The sequence below is a fragment of the Eleutherodactylus coqui genome, chromosome 4 (genome assembly GCF_035609145.1).
Source record: "Eleutherodactylus coqui strain aEleCoq1 chromosome 4, aEleCoq1.hap1, whole genome shotgun sequence".
NCBI classification, from domain to species: domain Eukaryota; kingdom Metazoa; phylum Chordata; class Amphibia; order Anura; family Eleutherodactylidae; genus Eleutherodactylus; species Eleutherodactylus coqui.
In genome coordinates this window covers 251,134,235-251,158,572 of record NC_089840.1, presented here as the reverse complement: position 1 = coordinate 251,158,572, position 24,338 = coordinate 251,134,235, and the positions used below count along the sequence as shown (strand labels likewise).

At 44.9% G+C, this 24,338-nt stretch overlaps 1 protein-coding gene across 4 annotated transcripts in view; it reads right to left on the bottom strand.

The window, feature by feature from the left end:
* The window catches only part of LOC136626222 (prominin-1-A-like), a 120,555-nt gene extending 98,121 nt beyond the window's left edge, over positions 1-22,434 (bottom strand). For 3 of the 4 annotated variants that reach the window (XR_010792643.1, XM_066601080.1, XM_066601083.1), the window contains exon 1: positions 2,988-3,094. The gene's annotated coding sequence lies outside the window, so the exon portion shown is untranslated. Of the gene's footprint in view, positions 1-2,987; positions 3,095-22,078 lie in introns of those variants that run through there. The other variant, XM_066601081.1, reaches the window with a different exon arrangement.
* Between the last annotated feature and the right edge of the window lie 1,904 nt (positions 22,435-24,338).

The following is a 24,338-nucleotide window of genomic DNA, read 5'->3' as shown; positions in this document are numbered from 1 at the left end:
TCTTCGACCACCACACAGCCAATCAATGCAGAGCTCAAAGAACCAATCACAGCCATTGCATTGGTTCATCGAGCGCTGTATTGATTGGTTCTCGAGCGCTGCTCAGCCAATCAGAGCCATCACTTCCTGGAGGTGGGATTTACAAATCCCGTAACCAGTAAGTGATCTTCTGTGGGCATCCGAGGATTGCAAGAAGTGCGTCGGAGCTTTGGAGAGCAGCGGGAGGGACCTGGATCGAGTCTGCTAGGTAATGTAGCTAGGGCCTATTTTCGGGGTAGGGCTTATATTTCAAGCCTCCCCAAAAATACAGAAAAATCTAGCAGTGACATAATTTGTCTGTTCGTTCAAACGAGAATCAGCTCGTCTAAAATAAGCATAAGGCTGCATTCACATGAACGTATATCGGCTCGGTTTTCACGCCGAGCCGATATACGTCGTCCTCATCTGCAGGGGGGGGAGAATGGAAGAGCCAGGAGCAGTGCTCTGAGCTCCCGCAACCTCTCTACCCCCTCTCTGCCTCCTCTGCACTATTTGCAATGAAAGGAGGTGGGACGGGGGCGTGGCTAAGTTCTAAGAATTAGCCCCGCCCTGCCTCTCCCCATTGCAAATAGTGCAGAGGGGCGGAGAGGAGGCAGAGAGGGGGCGGGAGCTCAGTTCCTGCTCCTGGCTCTTCCATCCTCCCCCCCCCCCTCCTGCAGATGAGGACGACGTATATCGGCTCGGCGTGAAAACCCAGCCGATATACGTTCGTGTGAATGCAGCCTAAGGCTAACCTCACACAGGTGAGCACAATATGGGGCCGTGAATCCCGCCCCAATATAGCGCTCGCCATCCATGTGAAATCCCCGAGGATGTGAGGCGTTTTCATGTGAAAACTGCTTCACATTACTTCGGGGATCAAGGGATCCTCTGCTGCGGTTGTCACAGCCACGCTGGAGGATTGCAGAGTTTCTGCCATTGCTTTCAATGGGGCCGACAATGCTGCTGTCTGCCTCATTGAAAACAATGGGCAGTGCAGTGGGAGAGCATGCAGAATGATAGAAGATGCCTGCAATCCAATGTTATTGCAACACGACAAACGCAAGAAATATTTGTAAGCGAAAACCAAGAGGGGAATCTACAAATAAAAACTACACGGTTGAGGGTGCATTCACACGGGCGACAGCGAGTCGCGCCCAACATTCCTAGGCGTGACTCAGATCACACAGCGCATGGACACTCCGTCCGCCTGCGGTGTGGAGGAGACTACACATCTGCATGTTGTATTCTCAGGCGAGACTGGCATGAAAATATAACATGCTGCGATCTTTCCGCCTCGCAGCGGCGCTGCAAGAGAAAAATAGCGCAGGTAAATATACCCATTGCAAAGAATTGGTTGTATATTCATGCAAGTTTTGTTCGTAATATCAAGTCCCAGAAAAGTTGCATTACGAAAAAACGTATGCGTCTGTTTCAAAGCTGCGCTTTGGCTCTAAAAGCACAGCAGAATCAGACAGGCAGCAGGTAAGTCGCAATTGCGTATGACTTACATTGCATTCTATGATGGCTGAGTTGTATGGGGGGGTTCTCACATACAAAAAAAAAGCATCCGTACCAAATACGCACGTATACTGTACATACGATTTTCATGCACTGAAGCTGCATTTGCCCGTATGAATGAGCCCTAAGACTCAGGTGGCACTTTGACAAAAAGTTGTCAAGGTGACTTCGTTGATTCCTTTTTGATGCAAATTTTGGTAAAATGTTCATACTAAAATGTTTCAATGGCCTTTTGTAACTTTGTAAGTCCTGTAGCCATAATTGTCACACAGCTTTTAGCCAAAGGGGGTTTCCCAGATTTCTTCTCTATGATAGAAGTATTGCTTTCTCATTAAATTTCGCCCTTGAAAGACGCGCCTGGGGTCAGGAAAAAAAACAAGTTTACACACCACCTTTTGAAATACAAAACTATTTGCCTTGGCCATGACCCATAAGCACCAAAACATCCTCACAAGACATTTCATATACCAGACTTCCTACAAAAGCTACATGTGTGATCAGAGTTTCATTGATACAAAAAAAACTTGTGAAAAACTAGGACAAAAGCAAAAAAGAAACAAAAATTGTGGGAAAAAAAAAACATAAAAAAGGCATTTTTTTTTTAGGTGGCTTCAAATAAGTGCAAATACACTTCCTCAGCGCAGTGCAACACATCTGTGCTTTACACGCGTACAGGTGCATAGTACTGTACTTTTTGCACATGCATGTGCAAAACTCCCCCACACTAATTTAAAAGGCTAGGCTGAGGTCCACATGTGTTCCGTTTTTCACAGAATTTTGCGCACCTCCCATAGACCTTTATGGGGGCCTTTGCTGTGAAATACATAGAAAGATAGGGCAGGTCCTATATTTTGCGTGCACAAAAACGTTATGGGAACAAACCAATTGACATAAAAATCGCGCTCAAACACGGTTGTCTGAAGAAGCGCTAATGAGGCGCTTACAGGGATGTGCTTTTCCCGTTGGGTTTGCACAGCGTATTGCACATCCCGTTTCATATTGCGCACGCATTTGCACACCTCTTTTACGGGGACCATTGATGTGCAAATCCGTAGGAAAATAGAGAAGGTTCTATTCCTTTGCGGGTGCTAAAAAAAAGAAATGAGAACGAACCCATTGATATCAATGGGTTCTATTCTCTGCGTACTGTCCGCGCAATTGTTGTACGCCCCAATCCGTCCGTCTGAAGGAACCCTTAGACTGAACTGTGACATTTCCCAGAGTCGTGAGTCTAGTTTTACTATTCCGCTGCCATTAGGAAACAAGAAAAGGAGCAGCGTGTTTCTCACATCCCTAAGCTACGGAAAACTCCAAGGAGTTGAGAAGTCGTTTCCCGGGGCTATTGTCTGGAGATTTTTAGAGGGAAATTAAGACGATGCAATGAATAGAATGCGAGAGCAGAAGTAAGGGGAAGACTGGAAGAACAGAGCAGTGCGCCAGGTACTTACCCTGCTAGTGGGACAACACAGGGTGCCTTGCGTGCACGTTGCGCCCTGCGCAGAGGTAAACAGGCATGTAATGCGACTCGCTGCACAGCTCTGGTGAGGAGGAAGCCTCTCAGCTCGGCTCACTAGCAGCTCCCCCCCCCCATATGTTGTGCAGGAGGCAGGACTTGGGACTTTTCATGATTTTGAGGGATGTGACCAGCTCAGGGCAATGTAAAAGTTTGGCCAAGACTTCCCCCCTTTATGATGTGGACGTTCCAGTTCACATGCAGTTAACAAGTGTTGGCACGCTTGCAGGTTGGACGCTTTCCTTGGCCTTTTGTTTAGATCCAGGATTTCCATATATGCGGGTTTTCTAGTTAATGCTCTGGCATACTCAATCCTGAACAGCAACGTTCTGTGCCCCTTAGAATAAGGCTTTGTCACTCATTAGGGAACGGCTAAAAATGTGCAATCAGTGGTGCAATCACTAGGGTGCAATGTAAGGTGGACCCTAGCAGCGCAGAGTGCGAACAGTCTCATTAAAATAATAGGACTTTAAGGGCTCCTTTAACTGTACAAAATAAACACGTGCAAAGAATTGATTACAATGAGTTTGTTCTCATTTCCTTGTCTTGTGCGCGAATTGAAAAAACGCAGCGTGCTCTACTTTTGTACAAATTTGCGCACCAAAGGTTTCCATGGAAGTGGAGGGTACACAATGCGTAACGGGATGTGTGATACGCTGCGCAATTCCTTGGAAAAAAAGAGCAGAGTTGGAACTCATTAGGCTAAATAGCGATTTAAATCCGGACGTGGTTGTATCCCGTGCGCAGAAACCATGCCATGTGAGCGCAAAAAGTACAGTAAAATTGGCTGATACGTGCGCAAAAAATCTCGTTCGTAGCGCAAATACACTGTGATGAGTCACGCACCATTGTGCACATGCTCATGTGAAGGAGCCATAAGATGGCGATGTCATGTGCATGAGTTCCGTTAAATGCATGATATAATATAACCATGCTAGGTGCTGCTATATCACTATGTAAATAAGAAGATGGTCCTCCGATAATAGGCTGATCCAGCGGTAGATTAATGGTCATTTACACGTAAAGGTTATCGCTCAAAATTCGTTCAAACGAACAAATTCACTATTCGTTCACTTATCGTTGACTTTCAGAAAGTAATAGAGCCCCCTCTGTGCCCCAAGAAAGCAATAGAACCCCCTCTATGCCCCTACAAAGCAATAGAGCCCCCTCTATACCTCTAGAAAGCAATAGAGCCCCCTCTATGCCCCCACAAAGCAATAGAGCCCCCACAAAGCAATAGAACCCCATCTATGACCCCACAAAGCAATAGAGCCCCCTCTATTCCCCCACAAAGCAATAGAACCCCCTCTTTTCCCCCACAAAGCAATAGAGCCCCCACAAAGCAATAGAACCCCATCTATGACCCCACAAAGCAATAGAGCCCCCTCTTTTCCCCCACAAAGCAAGAGAGCTCTTTCTATGCAGCTACATACAGTCTTTTTCATGCCCCCAGAAAGCAATAGAGAACTCTCTATACCATTGCAAATTAATAGAGCCCCATCTGTACCACCACAAATTAATAGAGCCCCATCTGTACCACCACAAAGTAATAGAGCCCTTCCATGCCCACACAAAGTAATAGGGCTCCTCTGTGCCTGTGTAAAGTAATAGGGCCCCTTCATGCCCGCACAAAGCAGCATAGCCCCCTCTTTCCTCAACAAATTATTACTTCCTCTCTGTACCCTCAACAAGGTAATAAAACCCCCTTTATGGCCTCACAAAGTGATAAACCCCCTCTGAGTCACCAAAGTATTTAAGCCCCCACCCAATCACTCACACAGGAGAAGCTGTATATCAGATGTTGTAGTCTCCCCCTAATCTGCACATGCTCCACATACTCTCCTGCATGACTGGAAGCCTGTAAAAATGGTAGGGTAGTTTGAGCAGCCATGGATCGACTGGAAGCCTCAGACCCCAGGCAGCTACCCAAAACACCCCTATTACTATATAATCTGCCACTAGGCTGATCACAAGTTGTCTCACTTCTCAGACTCACCTCAATCAGCTGTGATCTATGGGGACGTCTAGCTCAGCAAGTGTACAGTTTTCTTGCAGCACCCCCACAGGTTAAACGAAGTATTACACTCTGTCCACTGTTATGAATAGACGTACCAGGAGTCTTTTTGAGAAGTGGGTGGGGCTTGCATGAGAGGCATGGCATCCCACTATGTTCATGAGCACGAAAATAACACATATTAAACTAATTAAATGTAATTGCCCATTGAAATCAATGGAAGCAGCTAGTGTGTTATTTTGCATGCGCACATATGCAAAAAATACAGTAAAAAATGCACACACGCATGTAAAAATGCAACACCCATCGCACAAATACGCAGGAAAAATACATGCATAAATACGTTTACGCCACGTGAAGCCGGCCTAATCCTCATGTATGTTTTTGTTGCACCTGTATACGTTGTGCTTGTCCATTTATTATTTCCCTGCACCCATTGACTTGAATGGGCGACTGTGATCCAGGAAATCAAACCAGAATAGGACATACTGCGATTGTTTCCCATAGACCATCTGTATATATATAACACATTTCTGACCTGCCCTATTGACTGTAATGGGTCGGTGGCAGTCAGTCGCGCCCGCAGACAGCACATGGGCAAGAATTATGCCCATCTGAATAAGCACTTACACCCATTTTGCTTCACTATAGCTCATACAGGCGTAGGAAACACTCATCTTGAAAATTCTCAACCTGAGTTCTGCTATGGCAGCTGCAGAGTAGTCAGTGGGGATTGCTGAATTCTGCAGATTCCTGCTGGCCTATTATTAGCATGAGTTCCTTGAGTAATTCTAATAATAGTACATTTGGGAATTGCCCATAGGACACACATCTCACATGTGCGTTAGCCACAAGCAAACTTTCACAGCTTAAAGGGGGCACTAATTTTTCAGACAACTTCTGCTCATCTACTAGCTTATGTTAGTTTCATAATTTTGTTGCTTTACCACTGTAATCCACATTTGTAGTGGCTGCCACTAGGGGTCTCCCTTCCATCTTCTCTGCAATCCACTCCCTGTGGTTAGGTACAAAGCTTCTGTAGTAACAAAGACATGGATGTTTTCATAGCAACAAGGGGGAGCAATCTTCACAAGGGTACTCCTAAATACTCAGAGACTGAAGGCTGACAGAGCTGCAGACACTGTGATAAGGATCTCCACAATCTCTGCCTCTAGGGCTGTAATAACATGTGGGCGTGTGTCTGTCTGTGTACACATTACACACACATTAAATTGGATTCACTCACCACTTGGCCAGAATGTCTCTGACTGCCTGAAATAAAATATATAGAGGTCAGCGTAGCGCTCCTGCGGTCATATATAGTGAGATATAAAAGATTTTTAATGAGGACTTACCCGGTACTGCGCAGGGTCTTATTCCAAGACAGGCCCCGCCAGCACCTCTCGGTCCAAGATCGCCTTAAAATTTTTGATGAAAATTCTTCCTCCACATCCACAGATTGGGAGAGCTGCAGGGTTCCTTGAGTGCCCCAAGAAGGAGACCCAATAAATTCAGGAAAATGATAGAAAGAAAAATGGCCCCAGCGCTCGCTGGAGAAAAATATTCCAATGTATATGGAAATAACTAGTTTATTTTGCAACGCGTTTCAGCCACTATACGTGGCCTTTTTCAAGCATCTGACTGCCTGAATCGTCCTAAAAAAGCAGACAGGTGGGCATTCATATCCTGCCTCCCTGTTGATTGGACTAGAGACAATGGAGTGCAGCATGGGAAGTAAAGGCAAAGAAGTCAGGACAGGGAACTACTGGCAGAATGCTAGACTTGCTACACGCCACCTCCCGGTAAGTGCATTGCAAAAAGCAAGGCAGCAGAAAAATGGGGAAGACCACTTGAAAATAAGGACTTACAGACATGAAACAGAGTCCAAACAGCAGAAAATGAGGATAAGGAGAGCCAGGTGTATTTGATAAAACTTGTTGAAAACTCAGGTACACTTTAATGAGATCATACAAGATTAGCATAACATGGCTGCTTTCTTCCAAAAGCAGCACCACTCCTGTCTATGGGTTGTATCTGGTATTGCAGCTCCATTAAAGACAGACCTGATCTGTAATGCCACAGCCAACCTACAAACAGGTGTGGTGCTCTGTTTGTGTGCAAACAGCCATGTTTTTCTAATCCTGGATAATCCCTTTAAATTGCTTAATTTGCTGTAATGAAGTTTGCCCATTTACAGTAATTTTATAATGTAGCCCTATGGGAGGGGAAGTCCCACGATAAACTCCATCACCCCCACAGGGACTCCTGCTGGGGGTGAAGAACACGGCTAGAGAGGAGTAGGTGGAGAAGTGCATGCAGCACCAGCTCTCCCCCCCCCCCCCCCACTCCCCTCTGCAACCCCCGGATCACCCCCGGTGCCCCCCGAATCTTTTCGCCCGAGTAGTCAGTTACTCGAAAAAAGCGGTGCTCGAGTGCGAAATTGCCCTAAACGAGTAAGTTCGCTCATCTCTAGTCAGGACCTATGGCTAAAAGATGATGCATGTAGTGGTTATGCTGCAGTCAAAAGGTTCTGATAAGCCGTGCCTTGCTGCTGCTGGGAAGGAGTGAAGGCGATGCACGTAACGAGGGACACAGTTTTACAAAAACATATATTTTATGTCGCAGTAGACATTTAGAGTACCGTTGCTTTAAGGGAGTTTACATCACGTTATTACACAACGCTTTGGTACGCGAACCTTCCTAATGAGCGTAACAATGTTTACCAGGTTGATCTAAGGTAAAGACATCATTATAAATAATGTGCCACATCATCGCGCCACAACCTGCAACACTGGCATGTACCACTCACCCGTTACCGCCCTAACCTAAAGTGTGCAGCCTGCCATCCCCTGGGGAAAGATGAATATTATTTAGTGCTGGTTTTGCAATTTCTAGCAGAACGGTTAAGAAGTGGCGTTCATGTAAGACAATGTATCTGAAATACGGAATTAACTTTCCATTACTGGTGACATTTGAGGAGGGAGGATATTCTGTCACCATAAAAAGTAATGGCTTCTCACATTCCAAGACTTAATGCCTGCACAATGGATTACAGAATACTGTTAATTATCAACCATTTTCATGATGGAGAAGCTTGCAAGTTTGCTTTTCGTCACATGGTCATATGGTTAAAGGGTCTGTACAGGATTTGCAAAAAAAAAAAAAAAACATGGCAGCCTTTTTGGTCCAGCACTGATACCCAATTACTCCTTTAGAAGATCTTGGAGAATAAAGTTTCTCCTTGAGGAGAGCACAAAGTTGTTGTAGGGAGTCTAATATAGCCATGCAATGCATCCTGGGAAAAGGTATGCAAATAGGGGATTGAAAAGTAACTTCACAGCTCCACCTATTGGAAGGTGACTTACCAGTCAGTGTCTGAACTTTTAACATAACTAAGAATGTAAGTCTAACCAAAGTCTTCGCCATAAGGAAAACACACCCATCTACATCGGGTATTTGACCCTTTTCACTGCAGACAGGGTACTGGTTGCCTGTTGAGAGGCCTTTGACGTGAGTCTGAGAGAATAAAGTTTCTCCTTGTGAAGTTTCTCTTACTTTTCCATCTTTTATTTGCATACCCAGAGAACATTGCAGGGCCTATATAACTGTATGCCAGCTTGGTGCTTACTGCAAGGAGAAACTTTATTCTCCCAGACCCCCATCAAAGGACTCTCACCCAGCCAACTTCTACTGCACTAATGGGGGTCAAACTCCCTGAAACAACAGTGGACATCTTCAAGAAGACTCTCATGTAGCGACAAGTCAGACTGGGATAGAAATGTTCCATACTCTCTTCTCATTAGACTGTGAAACAAGTGGAAAATAAATCAAAATTCAGAGCTGGGGCGTGGCCCATTAATAGCATGATTGCCTAATATATGTAATTTTGCATAAGCTTTTTTCTTCTGCCCATCCCTGCACCATGAACTTCCGACTGTGAAAGCTTCTATGGGCGGGATTCTTTCTTGCTCTGCCTTTTTTTGTTGTACATTTTTTTCACTATGCTATACTTGCTTTGTATCATATTGGTGCCATAGATCATGGTGGTCTTGTAAGAGGAAGCAGGCAACAGCTTTGGGGCTTCCCCAATTTTCCAGGTTGGTGCCAGCCTGATGGGCCTATGGATGGCCTGATTCTATTGCAGGGAGAGCCAGGCCAAGCTCCACTAGGGAGGTCATAGTGCCCTTCTCCACAGCTTCTGTTGGCTGTGACACCAGAGACTTATGGCCCAGTTCTGGCTGCAGCGGGTTGAGTGAAGGTCGAGTTCTGAAGCAGGCCTAGTCGGTGGCTCGGAGACTCAGGTTACAGTAGTTGAGTTGGCCTTCAGCCTTTCAGACGTTTTGACTCTTCTTTGACCAACACTGTCTATAGGACTGCAACTGCTACACTGCACCACAAACTGGGAGAGACTCCCTCAAACCTCTGCCTACAGCTTAGCTGCTCTCTCTACTCTGTGCCCTTCCTGTTCCTTCCTGCTCAGCTCTGTTCCTCCTCCCTCTTAAAAAGATAGTACCGTGAAAAAACAATAACATTCAATGTTAAACAGTACAACCTGGACCCCACTTACAGTCTTCCAGAATAAGGATAGGCAGTCTGGGTAGCACCAATAAATCACTTTACCTTGACCAGGGTACTTAGATACAGGGTTGGAGCAGCAAAATGCATCTTTTTGAGGGTAAAGGCAAGGGTAGCTGTTACTATGGTTCAGTTGTTGTTGGTACAACCTTGTCAACTCTTCCCCACCAGGTTGATAGGATGAAGTAGCACCAACAGAAGTCAAAATGGGTTATCATGCAGCATTCCAGGAATGTGACTAAGCTGAGTAACAATGACAACTTTTTCCCAAAGAGAGGGGGCTATTACCTGAAGTCATTTTTCTCTGTTGCGTCTCCAATCCTCTGGGGTCTAATGGGCTTTAGGCTGCATTTTCAGCTGTCCAAGATAGCTGCAGCAATTTTGTGGCTACCTAATGCACAATGTGCACTACTTTCTGATTGGCCAGTGTTTATCACATGAGTATCTTTGATCAATCAGAGAGCAGGTATAGTGCATTGATAGTCTAACAATATTAATGCACTGTGGGGTATTACGTAGTCTGAAGATTGTGTTGGCCATCTTGGATTGCCAAAACTGGGACTCAAACAGGGTGGATTGGTGAAACATCAGAGAAGAAGAACTGCAGGTGACATACTCCCTCCAAACTGGCTACAAAGTTTTGGCCCGAAACTGGAGAATCGCTTTAAAGGGTTTTTTCAAATTATAAAAAATATTAGTAGGAGTGAGTGGAATGTTGTAAATATATGCTCATTTCCTAATCGTCTTCTGCTTTTCCTCTGCAACTGCGACATTGCAGCTTCTGTTTATATTGCTGCCTGCCCATGGACAGAACATTATTAGTGATGTCTCATATTCAGGACTAGGAGTTGTTACGTTCTTGTGGGCAACTAAGCAACAGGCCCAAACAAATGTGACCCAAAGACATGGGTTAGGGAAAACTGACCCTGTGCTTCAGAGAAGATGACTAGACCCTACCTACAAGCAGAGCAATCACCTCAATAAAGACAGGCCCACGCTGGAACCACGGCCCTGCTCTCCCTGCTCTCCAGGCGGAACTGACAAAATGCACAAGTTCACTTACCACACAACCTCGCATGCTAAAGCAGATGGTAAAGCTGAATGTAAAAGCGAGGGATTAGTTTGTACATTTGCCAATGAACTTAAGCTGCAAGGCTGTGACAAGGCTCCTCGTGTCTTGCAGTCCTTACTCTAGCAAGACACTAAACAGGCAGCACAGGACACCAAACACCCAGCAAGCTGCAAGCTGACCTGACACTACACACACAGCAAGGTGCAAGCTGACTAGACACTACTCACACAGCAGACAAGACTAAGAAAATACAATTTCCTCATTGCAGAGGGGCTGGGGTAAATATCTACACCCAGACCCAGGGGATTGGCTGACCTGAACAACCACACCCAGCCAACTCAATTAACCCTCACCTGTGCAGGTGTGCTCCTGGAACCCTGTAGAACAACAGACTCCAGCAGCACAACCTAGCAAGAGCATCTGCTCTTAGGCTGTTTGACCTGTATATGGGATGTCACTGGTCATATCGCGCACCGCAGGAGTAAAGAACCAACACATTGGCAGAGAGGTAATTATTTAAAATATTGCTGTGGGGGTTGAAAGAAAAAATATGTTAGGCAGCCCCTTTTATAAAAAGCCAAAAAAAGTTAGTGTTTTACAGTATTGTATTTAGTTGTGTTTTTGTGGGTTTTTTTTAGATGCTCTTTGGCCTCGTACACAGCAGAGCAAGATGCGCTGTTATGTGTATGGAGCCTGTGTAAGGGACCCACCCTAAAGGGTTAAATAGTTGACATAGAAATGAACTAAAAAGATGCGCCAAGAATTGCACCACAACTGTTGTGTGTCCCAAAATTTGAGCTAAATTCTGGCACAGCAGAATGGAGCATGTCCAATGAAGACTTATTGTTTGGCTGAGGCTGCCATATAAAAAGGGATAATTTTTGCTGCAAAGGAAGAGGAGACTGTTGACAGATAAGGAGCTCAAGAAAGACGGAGGGAAGCTGAGCTAAGTATCGGGCTGTGGATAGAGCCTAGAGAATGCTTCCTCAGAGTTGCCAGTTGAGTATCCTGCAGGTCTGAACAGGAGAGAGCTGACCAAAATCGGCAAGGGAATGGAGAGAGGAGATTGCAGAGTTCGTCATCAGTGACTTGTAAGTGAGGCCGGTCTCAGAAAAAAAACTGCTAGGTGTGCACACTGAGGACAGGGCTAAAGACAGTCTATTAGCAGCCCTGTTATATGAGATAGGGCTCATATTACAGACACTAACACTGTGCAAGTTCCTGATGCTCGAACCCTGGTCAGGGACTGTTATTTTAAGAGACGCTACAGGTATTTATAGCAATTGGCTTTTCTCAAAGACTGTGTTGTGGTCGTGCTCATGAACGAAAAAGTTGTGCAAGGTATTGTTGAGTTCAGTTTTCTGTGTTTTAAATAAATTGTGTATATATTAGCGATTCCAGCTACTGCATCATATCCTGAATCCAGCATCGCAACGCCAACCCCCACAAAACCTAAATGGCGACTACAGCTCTCCCCATGGAGCTATAGGCACTTTCTGTACATGTTATGTGCCTCTGCACACCTCCCGTATGAATCTCACTGGAATAAAACCATTGCATACTTCCCTTTGAAATCTGAGCTACAGCATGGCTCCATAGACTTCTATGGGTGCTGTATTATGGTTCCATACAACGTAGAATTGATCAGCATCCATGCTATAGCAGAGCTTGCTAACACAGGAGTTAAGGAAGTGAATCATTGTTCAAAAGTTGGAGAAACAAGTTACGTTGCACAAGAAATTAACAGAGAACGTCTTACAACACTCCAAGCACAATAAACACAATGCACACTTCCGGCCTCACCTCTTTGTCCCTGGGACATTATTTTATACGTCCCTGGAGCTTTTAATTACTGAAATGACATATTTTACCTTTGTACAGAATGTAGCTGGCAGTGCAACATTTGCAGATCCTTTTCCTTGTGACATCTCTGATCAACTGGTAGTTGAAAAGGTGATCTACAATTAGTAAAACATTGGGGCTTTCTTCCAAAAATAGCGTCACTCCTATTACAGCTCGGATCATATTCATATCAGAAGTGGCGCTGTTCTTAGGAGAAACTTGCCATATTTTTCTGGAAACCCCTATCATTATTTTCTGTAGTTGCAATAATGAAAATCCGCTCTCCGTGCACTGACTTCCTGCTGACATTATACTAATCAGCAACCAATGTGAGCAACCAAGGCTGCAGTGTAAAGCATGGAAGAGGGATAGAGCAGTAGTCTGAGCCTCTGATCAGATGATGCTTGGTTTCTCCTCCACTTAAGCTTCTCCAAACTGCAGAGGTGAAGTGAGGAGCCACTACGGCAGTCACTATTACTACGGGGCCACTATGGATGACACTGTTACTACTGGGGTCACTATGAGGGTCACTTACTACTGTGGCATCTATGGGGGTCAGTATTACAACTGGGGCCACTATGAAGTTTATAGTTACTACTGTGGCATCTATGGGGGTCAGTATTACAACTGGGGCCACTATGGAGTTTATAGTTACTACTGTGGCATTTATGGGGGTCACTATTACTACTGGAGCCACTATGGGGGTCACTATTACTACTGCGGTCACTCTGAGGGTCACTATTACTACCTCGGCCACTATGAGGGTCAATGTTAGGGCTCGTTGACATGGGCGTCATGTTTTTCGGCTACTCTGACGTGTTTTTATGTGCGTAAATACACTGCCTATTTGCACACGCCAAAAAGAATGCAGACAGGTCCATTAAAATGGTGTGTAAATACGCAGGTATTCACTGTGTATTTCCGCCCACCCATTTACTTAAATGGTGTATTGCCATGCGTAATACACACCATAATAGATCATTGCACAATAATACTCTCATGTGAACAAACTTGTTAAAATCAATGGGTTCTATTCACTGCATATTACACGCACAAAAATGGCTTGAGCGGGTACAAAGGCGGGGAACTAAACTAATAAATAGAATGGGCGGACTACAATACCCAGAGAGGTTATCAAAATTGGGGTTATTTAGTTTAGAAAAAAAAGACGTCTGAGGGGTGACCTAATAACTATGTATAATATATCAGGGGACAATACAGAGATCTCTCCCATCATCTGTTTATACCCAGAACTGTGACTGTAACAAAGGGGAATCCTTTACGTCTAGAGAAAAAAAGGTTTCTACATAGACATAGAAGTGGGTTCTTTACTGTAAGAGCAGTGAGACTATGAAACTCTCTGCCTGAGGACATAGTTATGGTGAACTCACTAGAGTACAAGAGGGGCTGGATACCTTTTTGGAGTGTAAAAATATTGCATGTTATATCACTGATTGCTTCAGGAGGGTCGGTGAGCCGGGGATTATTTTGATTGCCAGATTAGAGTCAGAAAGGAAAATTTTCCCATAAATGGGAAAAATTGGCTTCTACCTCATTGGTTTTTTTTTTTGCCTTCCTCTGGATCAAAATTGGAGGGGTAATAGGCTGAACTGGATGGACATACTCATATGTCTTGTTTCGGCCTGACATACTATGTTGTTATCCCTAAATCATGCTGAAAATTGCTATCTACAGACTCCACATCAATAGAGGCCAAAAGAGTATGACCATCCACAGAGATCTCAACAATAAGTCTGCCATAGCCCTAATATAGGAGGGAATGACATGACAAGATCTCGCAGTACTTGGTCCACATATACTTATATTTTGACCTACTGAGCCAACACCGGAGACAATTGGTCTCCTTTTACTAGTTCCAGGCCTTTATTCACCTTTCATAGTGCATAAAAGGTAGGTACCTAAGGGTTTGCTGGCATCACAAAATTAAAATGACCCTTGTTAATCAATTGTCTTTCCAAAGCCTCTACTAAAATGGCTCAAAGGCAATTACAATATTCCTCTGTGGGATTTGATAATAGGACCTCATAATACTGACAATTATTCAATAGTTCTTGGCACGGTCACATGTTGTTTATGATCCAAAATAATATTCCTCCCCTTTAGCCAAAGGTTTTATAATAATGGACGTTTCCCGTTCAAGGTTCATCAAAGCCTTGTTCTCCAACCTCGTGAGGATATTACAGAGCTGATGCTCACATTTCTCCAACTCCTTCAGTTCCTTCATTACCAGTTGTTAAAGCAGCAGAAATGCAGTCCTAAGCTCTCGCTTACAACCAGAAGGTTGTGAGTTCAATCCCCGCGTGGTTCGGGTAGCCAGCTCAAGGTTGACTCATCCTTCTAAGGTCGGTAAAAGCTGGGTGGGGGGTAATAAGTAAATTACCTGTGTTGCGGAATAATTTGGTGCTATACAAATAACAACAAGAATTCCTAAGGTCCTCCTGATCAATACCCTGATGGCTTAAATTGTAGGGTATCTCGATTGTAAAAAAAAGACAGCGATGGGGAAGAAGATGTTATCAGATCAGACAAAAAAATATGTGAGGAGGATGAGGATTGTGAGGCTAATTCCCCCATCCCATGACCCACATCTCTTGGGTAATTCCCCTGTTCTCCGATAGCCATGTCACCGTCCACGGCAGATGAACTTATTCTTAGGTTTCTGTCTCTGTTTCCCGTTACTACTCGTGTTGGAGTTGGATACGTCATCGAAGAAGCCTCAGTATATGTAAACTGCTTTGAGGTTTCTTTTAGAAACCCAAACGCCTTCCCACTTCTAAACTCAGCAAGATCTGATGACTATTCATAAGTTTTTTGAGTTGTTTAGAAAATATTTTAACCAACGTCTGCAGATTAGCCTCCCGCCTCGGAAAGTCAGGGTCTGTTTTATATCTGAGGGCCAATTCAATCAGATCATTCAGCTCCTTCGAGGCCTTATCCAATATGCTTTTCTTCTTCCTCAAGAAGGAGCTGCATGAGTCTAATAGAGCTCACCGTAAGTTATTTTTCCCATTTGCTCATCCACTCAGCGGATTGCACCCTAAACGCTGGAGCTGCCGTTACTCCTTCTGGTATCATTTTAACTCTGTCATTTTCCAAGGACCGCGTCTCCCACTAGGATTTCAAATTCTTTTTGTAGGCACTAAATAAATCCTTGAAAATAGTTCTCAGATTAGTCAGCCTTTCGGATTCAACATCAATCTCATTATCAGAAAATACTTTTCTAGCATCTTGGATGTATTGCTCTGTATTAAATGTTCCCGCGAGGAAGCCTTGCCCTAACCAATACACAACAATTCATGGCAAACAATAATGGACCGGTGGAACCTACAACATTCAGCCAATTCACTGTATACAAGTATACCCTGAAAAAAAAATCTAAATTTAAAGGGGTTGTCCCACGCCGAAACGGGTTTTTTTTTTCCAATAGCCCCCCCCTTCGGCGTGAGACAAACCCGATGCATGTGTTGAAAAAAAAAACCGGATAGTACTTACCCGAATCCCCGCGCTCCGGTGACTTCTTACTTACCTTGCGAAGATGGCCGCCGGGATCTTCACCCTCGGTGGACCGCAGGTCTTCTGTGCGGTCCATTGCCGATTCCAGCCTCCTGATTGGCTGGAATCGGCACACGTGATGGGGCGGAGCTACGAGGAGCAGCACGAGCAGCCCCATTCAACATGGAGAAGACCGGACTGCGCAAGCGCGTCTAATCGGGCGATTAGACGCTGAAAATTAGACGGCACCATGGAGACGAGGACGCTAGCAACGGAACAGGTAAGTGAATAACTTCTGTATGGCTCATAATTAATGCACAATGTACATTACAAAGTGCATTAATATGGCCATACAAAAGTGTATACCCCAACTTTGTTTCGCGGGACAACCCCTTTAAGCAATATTTAATAAAATAGCCTTAAATAAACACCTGGAATAGGACACGCTAAAATGGAGCTGCACAGCAACAGTAGGGGGCGCTATAGGACGAAAGCCATTCAAATAACTTGAATGCTTTTTAATAGGGTGTTAATAAAAAAAAAAAATATTTATATATATATATATATATATATATATATAAAAAATGTTAATTTACGGTACATTCTGATTCTAGTTATGAGCATCATGGCATTTCCAGCTGGTTGCTTGGTAATACAGCCAGAGTTTTTCCTTTGTTTCCTGCACAGAACAGCTGAACATCAGAGATTAAGCCCGGATGAGGTTGCCAGGGTCGGCCTGTATGCTTCTGGATTTGTTTGCCCTTTATTGATCCAGTTGCTGCGTCAGATCTATTCTATTCAGGGACGTGACCTCGTTTTCTTTGTGCTAAGTAATGGGCTCTGTGTTCGTTCACAGGGGTACAGCGGCCCGGAGATGCCCCTTACATTCTATGCTTCTTTGTTTGGGTCTTATTTACTAGATTCAGTACTGCGGTTATTATAACCACATGAAGAAACATGTAAAGCCCTATTAGTGTTCCAGAAAGAAGAAAGAGAGAGGAGGCAACAGAATGAATAGTACGATAGGAGTTAAAGAGAGTGGGTCTCTTTAAGGCTCTATTAAAGCCCATTATAGTCAACGGGGTCCATTCGTCACAGTTTGGTTCCGTTATGTATCTGTTTATCTAGGGCAGTGTTTCCCAAACTCCAGTCCTCACGGATCCCAACAGGCCATGTTTTCAGGATATCCTATGTAAGAACACCGGTGGCAATGTCTGAGGACTGACAATAATTACATCACCTGTGCAATACTGAGGAAATCCTGAAAACATGACCTGTTGGGGTCCCTGAGGACTGGAGTTGGGGAACACTGATCTAGGGGATTCCATTTTCCTGCTTCCATAACAGAATCCCTAGTGCAAATGTGAATTGAGTCTGGTTCAATTTGAGGGCTTACTTTAGTCGCAGAATCCGACCCTGCCCGCGGCCGAGGACCCTTCATACCTGTTCGGGTGTTCTTTTTTTCTCTACTGCGGATGTGTGCGGAAGTGCCGGCCCGCGCGCCGGCATAGAGTTTTCTTTTCTCCAAACTCCTGCTTTGGCACGGAATCCACAGCCCATCTGCAATTCAATTACAGACGGGCTGCAGATTGGATGGCTTCCATTGACTTCAATGGAAGCCATCCACACGGAACCTGCCCCAAAAGGTCCGCAAAACAAATCCACATGCTTTAACCCTTTGCAATCCAATTTTGGATTCAGGATTTCCTAGGGGGGGTCTTCTCTTTCTGCCATTTTACAATGGTGCCAACTGCTGGCTAGAGCCAGTACTGTGGTGTGGGATATGCTGGAGAGGCCCCCCAACACCAGAGCAGCCAGTAATATACAGTTAGAATACCCTGCCGAACGTCTTCCGACATCGGAGCTGTACAGGCTTCAATCAGAATGTTGGAAGACGTCAGAGTGGATTGGAAAGGGTTAATTTAGCTGCGGATGCCCATGGGCGGCTTGAATTATGGGTTCCGGAAGCGGATTCCGCAAATTTTATATGCATTATTCTTGCTTTTTTGGGGATTTTTAGGATTATATGTTATAAAAATAGAAAAAAATGATGCTATGTGTGATTCTAGTTAAAGGGAATCTGTCATATTGTACATATAGTCTTATCAGCAGTATCATGTTATGGAGCAGGAGAAGCTGAGCGGATGGTTTTACAGTTTTTGTAGGAAAATATTGAATACAAATTGTGTTTTATTTATTAAAATTCCTGCTCTTTCTATGACTAGGAGTCCAGTGGGCGGTCCTATACTTATCGTCACTGTTTAGAACTGCCCACTGGACTTCTATTTATTCCCACAAGTGAACATTTGAGGGGACATTCATTCGAAGGTGCAGAGTTCCACCCTTCTCGCAAGAGTTACCGGAGACCAACACACTATTAATGACCACTTGTCCGTCCATCCATGAGTGAGTTACATGCTTCACCCCTGATCACATGACGGTGACATAATCAAAAGTCCTGTAAGCACACGGCTGCTATCCGCTAAGTGTTCCTTACTATTCGATAGCAACTGAGGCCATGGGAGTTTGTAAGGGATTGAATACTAATGAACACATGCAGCAGCCATATGCTTACAGTACCTGTGATGATATCACCATCATGTGTTCAGTCACCTATGTGGGAGCAGTCTGGGGTCACATGACCAGGGGGTGATCAGTGTCTGCAGGACTCTGCTGTGATGGTTTTCCTCCTTGTCGTATGAGGAATGTATATAGCAGAGCTGTATGGGATGTACATGTAGCGGTGTGTGTGCGTGCGTTGCATGTAGTAGAGCTGTGTGACACATTGAAACACATCAGCTCACAGTTCAGTGGACACAGCTAGAGGTGCCAGCAGTGTGTGTGTTACTTGACACAGTAAAAGGCCCCGGGACCGTGAGAGGGGGCAAATGAAGTACAACATGGGAAGTGGCGGAGGCCGTTGCCGGCCAGAGTCCCTATGTTGAATTCGAATTGGAAGCTCAGAGGCAAAGCCAGTGAGCAGCACCAGAGACTTCCACAGCTTTAGAGGCTGCGGCATTAGAGGTAACAAGAAATTGGGTCTGGAGAAGCTCTGTTCCAGCAATCCGTGGTTGAGCAGAGAGGATACAGTTAATGACCTGTTTAATTACCGCCTACAGCGTTTGGAGTGACTAGTCCCTCAAGCGAGGTTTTCAGCAAAAGGGCAGTGTGATGTAAGGAGCTGCGATATGGAGGACCAAGACATATGGAGGACCAAGACATATGAAGGACCAAGTAATATGGAGGACCAAGTAACAGCGTGTGACTTTTACACACACTATCTTCGAGAAAGCATCTCCTGTGCTCCAGTCCCTGGAGGGGACAAGCGTCCTAGCAGAAGAGACATGAGCGTGGCTAGGCCCCGGCAGGGGCATCAGCCCGTCTCTCCTGTGTGCACCTCCTTCACGACCACCAACTAACTAACTCTCCTCCCTTCAAAACTCCTTCCCCAATCCTCAAACTACCAATCACATCACACCGTTTAGGATAGGGAGACAAACAGACTTATACAAGGTTGACATCACTCACATAAAGACAAACAAGCTTACAAGTGATGGAGGGACCCTAAAGCCTCATGTCCACGGCAAAATAACATTTAAAATCCGCAGCGGGTCACCCGCACGCATGATCCCCGCCCCATAGGGATGCATTGGACACCCGCAGGTAGTTAAATACCTGCGGATGTCATTTTCCCCTGAGGCACGGATTGCGTCTGCGGGAAAACACCTGCAACATGCTCCCTTTTAGTGCGAGTCTCCCGCGGGGACGGCTCCCCCAGGCTTCTATCGAAGCCTATGGAAGCCGTCTGGATCCACGGCACACGCGCAGCTGAATTTCTGCTCTCCGGCGCGGGAGAGCAGGAGCCCAAAAAAAAGGAAAAGTGCGCGGCATGCCGAGCACATCCGCTGGGCCGAAGAAAGAAAATCTGGCCGCGACGGAGGGGAGATCCACAGCGTCCAGACAGGTGAGTAATTCTCCTTTTTAGGCCTCATGTCCGCGGGAAAGGAGGGACCCGCTGCGGGATTCTGCAGGGAGAATACGCGGCGGGCCTGATTTTCCCCGTGGACATGAGGCCTTGCTGTGGGTCACTACAAATGTATTGTTTATAGAGTTTAGGTACTAATGAGTTTATGGCTATACATGTAGAACTGACTAGTAAAGTTTAAGAAGTGTTGTAGCAGGAAGGACCTTAAGGTAAATTATGGCGTCAACGATGTCAAGTGCTCCTAGTGTAAGGATGCAGCCCCTAAGGGTTGGGCTATGGGTATTTAGATGGGACAGTATACAAAACCCCCCAGCATTTGCTGTGAAGGTTACTTACTGCTGTCAAGAGTTAAATGCTATATACCACACACTGTTAGCCACTTGGTGTGATGTTCAGGTAATCATTAACCTCTTACAGAGTAACAAAATTAACTGCCATCGTTCAGTTTCTACGTGTGCTGCCTCCGTTTGTCACTGCCGTGCCTTACATAACACCATGTATGGATTCTGGCTTGGCTTTCAAATCCCACTCTTTTTATATAAGCCTTGACATAATGAGTCTTACAATGACTTGCAGGAATGCTGCCTTCCAATTGGTGGCGCTGCAGCTGTATTGTTTCACCTCCCTTATTTGCATATTACCCAGAAGAACATGAATGGCCCTATAAGTCTTCTCACTTACTCACCTTCCAGGTGCTCTCCCTAAGGAGAAAATATAGCGTTCCTGATACATAACACCATCACCCTGCTTCACTAGCAGATCAAGACACCAGGTTGAATGTGAAAGGTTCCCTTTAATTATTCTCGGAATCATCTAGCATTACCCTCAGATAGATTCTTTATCCATGCCTGTCATTGTCTGTCTTTAATTTCACTTAAATGACAATACCAGAGCTTGCCAAAGTGCTTGAACTCCGTAATCTCTGGGGCGGTTATTGAAATGAATGGAGTTTCGGCATGCTTGTGTTGCCTCCACTCCATAAACCCAGGATTCGACTGAACCTCCATTATTCGGAATTGGTGATGGGCCAAGCGGTCAGACTCATGCCGATCATAAAGTTATCCCTATCCTTTGGATAAGGAATAACTTTATAACTTGGCACAACTGCCTTAAAGGACCTTTTACATAGCCCAATTGTCAAGCATGAACGTTCACCCGCATGATCATTGGGTTATGTAAAGTCAACGAATGAGCTTGTTTGTTGGCTGACCGTTGCTTTTTAGGAGCTGTCAATATACCTGTGTAAAAGGACCCTTGACGTACCTTTACACTGGGCTGATTTTTGCCCAAATTCATATTGGAAACAGTGAACTTGGGCGATTAGCGACCCGTGTACACGTGGCTGCCAACAGGGCAGTAAATGAGAAATCACTCACCTGGCGGAATCACTTGCTCTTGAGTTCTAAGAAGATCGCAGAGTTTCTTCCATTGTTTTCAATGGGAGATCTCGAATCACATTGCGTGCACCTAGCACGTGGTGCAATGCATTGAAAACAATGCGCGCTACGATGCGAGAACACACACAAGATAGGACATGCTTTGGCCTATAAAACTGCATCAAAAACAGTATGTGTGATTCAGCCAAAGGGTTATTCCAATCTTGGAATAAAGAATATGCCGTAAGCACCCAACCGGTGAGGGACCCAATGGAAACCTACCTCTTATGAGGACCAGCATACCATGCCCCCCTTGTGCACCAGCACCTGGTTTTACCATTGAAATTAATGGAGGGTTGTTGGTGTTTACATGCAGGCTTCTAGATACCTAGGGGAATAATGGATACAGCTGAGGACTGTTGTACGATAATCGCATTGCATGCAATCACCATGGAGCCTTAGGTTGTATTTACAAGGGTGAGTGCGAGACCAATACAAGAAACTTGGACCGATTTAGCACTTAGAAACCCGCGATTTTTAAATGCGTTTTGCATTGCATCAGTACGGACCTTCGTGATAGCATGAATGTGGTTCTGTAGGTTCAGGATATGCAAAAGTGGAACTACCACCAAAGCGGCTTGGTACTTACCCGCAACTGATCACGACAGTTTTTGTGGTCACTGTGCGGCCATAGTACAAGCACTGCTGAGCTCCATATGGTGCAAAATGGGTCCACTCATATGCCTTTTGTCAAGGGGCTTTATGGAAAGACTTGCACGGCCGTTGTATGCTTCTTAAATGTAATAGCAAAGCGCTGGAGTATTCCTTGTCCATGCAGGCTGAGAGCGCAGCTTTTACTCTTGAGTCAGGCATCGGCAGTCAAGTTAGTCACCGAGAACTCGGCCTGGCTTTCGCTGGCAGTGCTGTGGTTCAGAGTCAGGAGTCTCCAGCCGGCTTCCTAAACTCCATTTTCCGCATGTCCTCACTTGCAACACCCAATGGCAAAAACTATTGCGCCATATCCTGCTTAGGGTACTGCCCCTTTTTTCTACCTTCCTATTCCCGCTTCCTTCAGGTCTCAATCCATGAAGCATTTTAAGGGCTCACGCAGAAGACCATAATTGGCCTCCCAAATAATACTGAACCATGTGGACCACAATATGCTTCCATAGTGCTTACTGAAGATCCTATAGTCAGGATAGACTCAAGAAACGTACAGACCAGCCGTCTTGTTGTGGGTTGTGCGAGAGTGTGATAAAGCAGCAGCTTCTTAAAATAAACCCGCCATGAGATTTATTTGGTTTCCATAGGTACCCATCACCTGTACAAGTGTTATGGTAATAACAGACTCACCTTGGCAATGCTAAAGCCTCTAGGGATGAAATGTTCTTTCTAACACCGAGACTTCAGGACATCTAGATCTCCATAGACAGAACACCTTAAAAAAAACACGACAGCTACCACAATAAGCAACACATGCACACTATCACATACATACGGTATATACGGACTCTCATATACTTGCCATATTCATCACTACTATACATTGGACACAATTACTAACGGTCCTCATAAACATTAGACTAAAGTTAATGAAAATGGACGACTTCAACCAAAACGATCGTTTGTTGGGTGGGATCTAACAGATTGTTTTAGCCAAGTGATGGTGGACAATCACCTGGAATTACGTTGGCCACGTTTTTGTCCAATACTTGCACAAAAGATCTTTTGACCACGAATGATATTTCTTTGAAACAATTTTCCCAGAAAGATCTTTCATGTTCTACAACATGTATGGCCAAGTTGAAGGACTGGGACAGCCAATATGGACTAAAACGTGTATGGCTGTCTCTGCGAAACAATGGTTCACCAGATGCTTGTTCATTTAACGGTTGTTCATCCATCATCCTACTTCTAAGTAATGTGTATGGCAACCTTCAAGGAATTATCAAGGACTTTTCTCATTGATGATTAATCAGGCTCAGGCATCAGTAGTTGATCAGCGGGGTCCACTGCTCAGGACCCCTACCAATCATCTGATTTGCTACATCGCCGTCGGTGTGGACATAATTATCCCTCTCATCTGGAATACTGTGTCCAGTTCTGGGCACCCCAATTTAAAAAAGACACAGACAAACTGGAGCAAGTTCAGAGAAGAGTTACCAAGATGGTGAGAGGTCTGCAAATCATGTCCTGTGAGGAACTGTTAAAGGATCTGGGAAGGTTTAGCTTGCAAAAAAGAAGGCTGAGAGGAGACTTAATAGCGGTCTACAAATATCTGATGGGCTGTCACAGTGCAGAGGGATCAGCCCTGTTCTCATCTGCACAAGGAAAGACCAGAAGCAATGGGATGAAACTGAAAGGAAGGAAACACAGATTAGATATTAAGACAGTGAGGGTGATGAATGAGTGGAACAGGTTGTCATGGGAGGTGGTGAGTTCTCCTTCAATAGAAGTCTTCAAAAAAGGGCTGGAAAAAAATCTTTCTGGGATGATTTAGTGATCCTGCACTGACCCTGGAGGTCCCTTCCAATTTACCATTCTATGATTGTAGGACATCGCTGGAAGACGACAGCTCTGTCCATATTGCAGAGTCCTGGTTTGGTATTGAATCCAATGGGAGCTGTGCCTACAGTACCAAGTTGGACCACTGCAATGTTGACAGCACTTTCTGCTTCCAGTGCTGTCTACACGGACAGTAGTCCCAACCATCAGTAGGGATCCCAGGTAGTAGACTCCTGCTGATCAACTATTGCCGACCTCTCCTGAGGATAGGTCATCAATAGTACAAGTCCCAGGCAATTCCTTTACCAGGCGGATTTACAAATGGGCTGTGAAGCTCTATAATTGCAGACGGTCACATATCAGTATTGCAGTCATATCACATTTTGCAGCAGTTTTGTCACAAT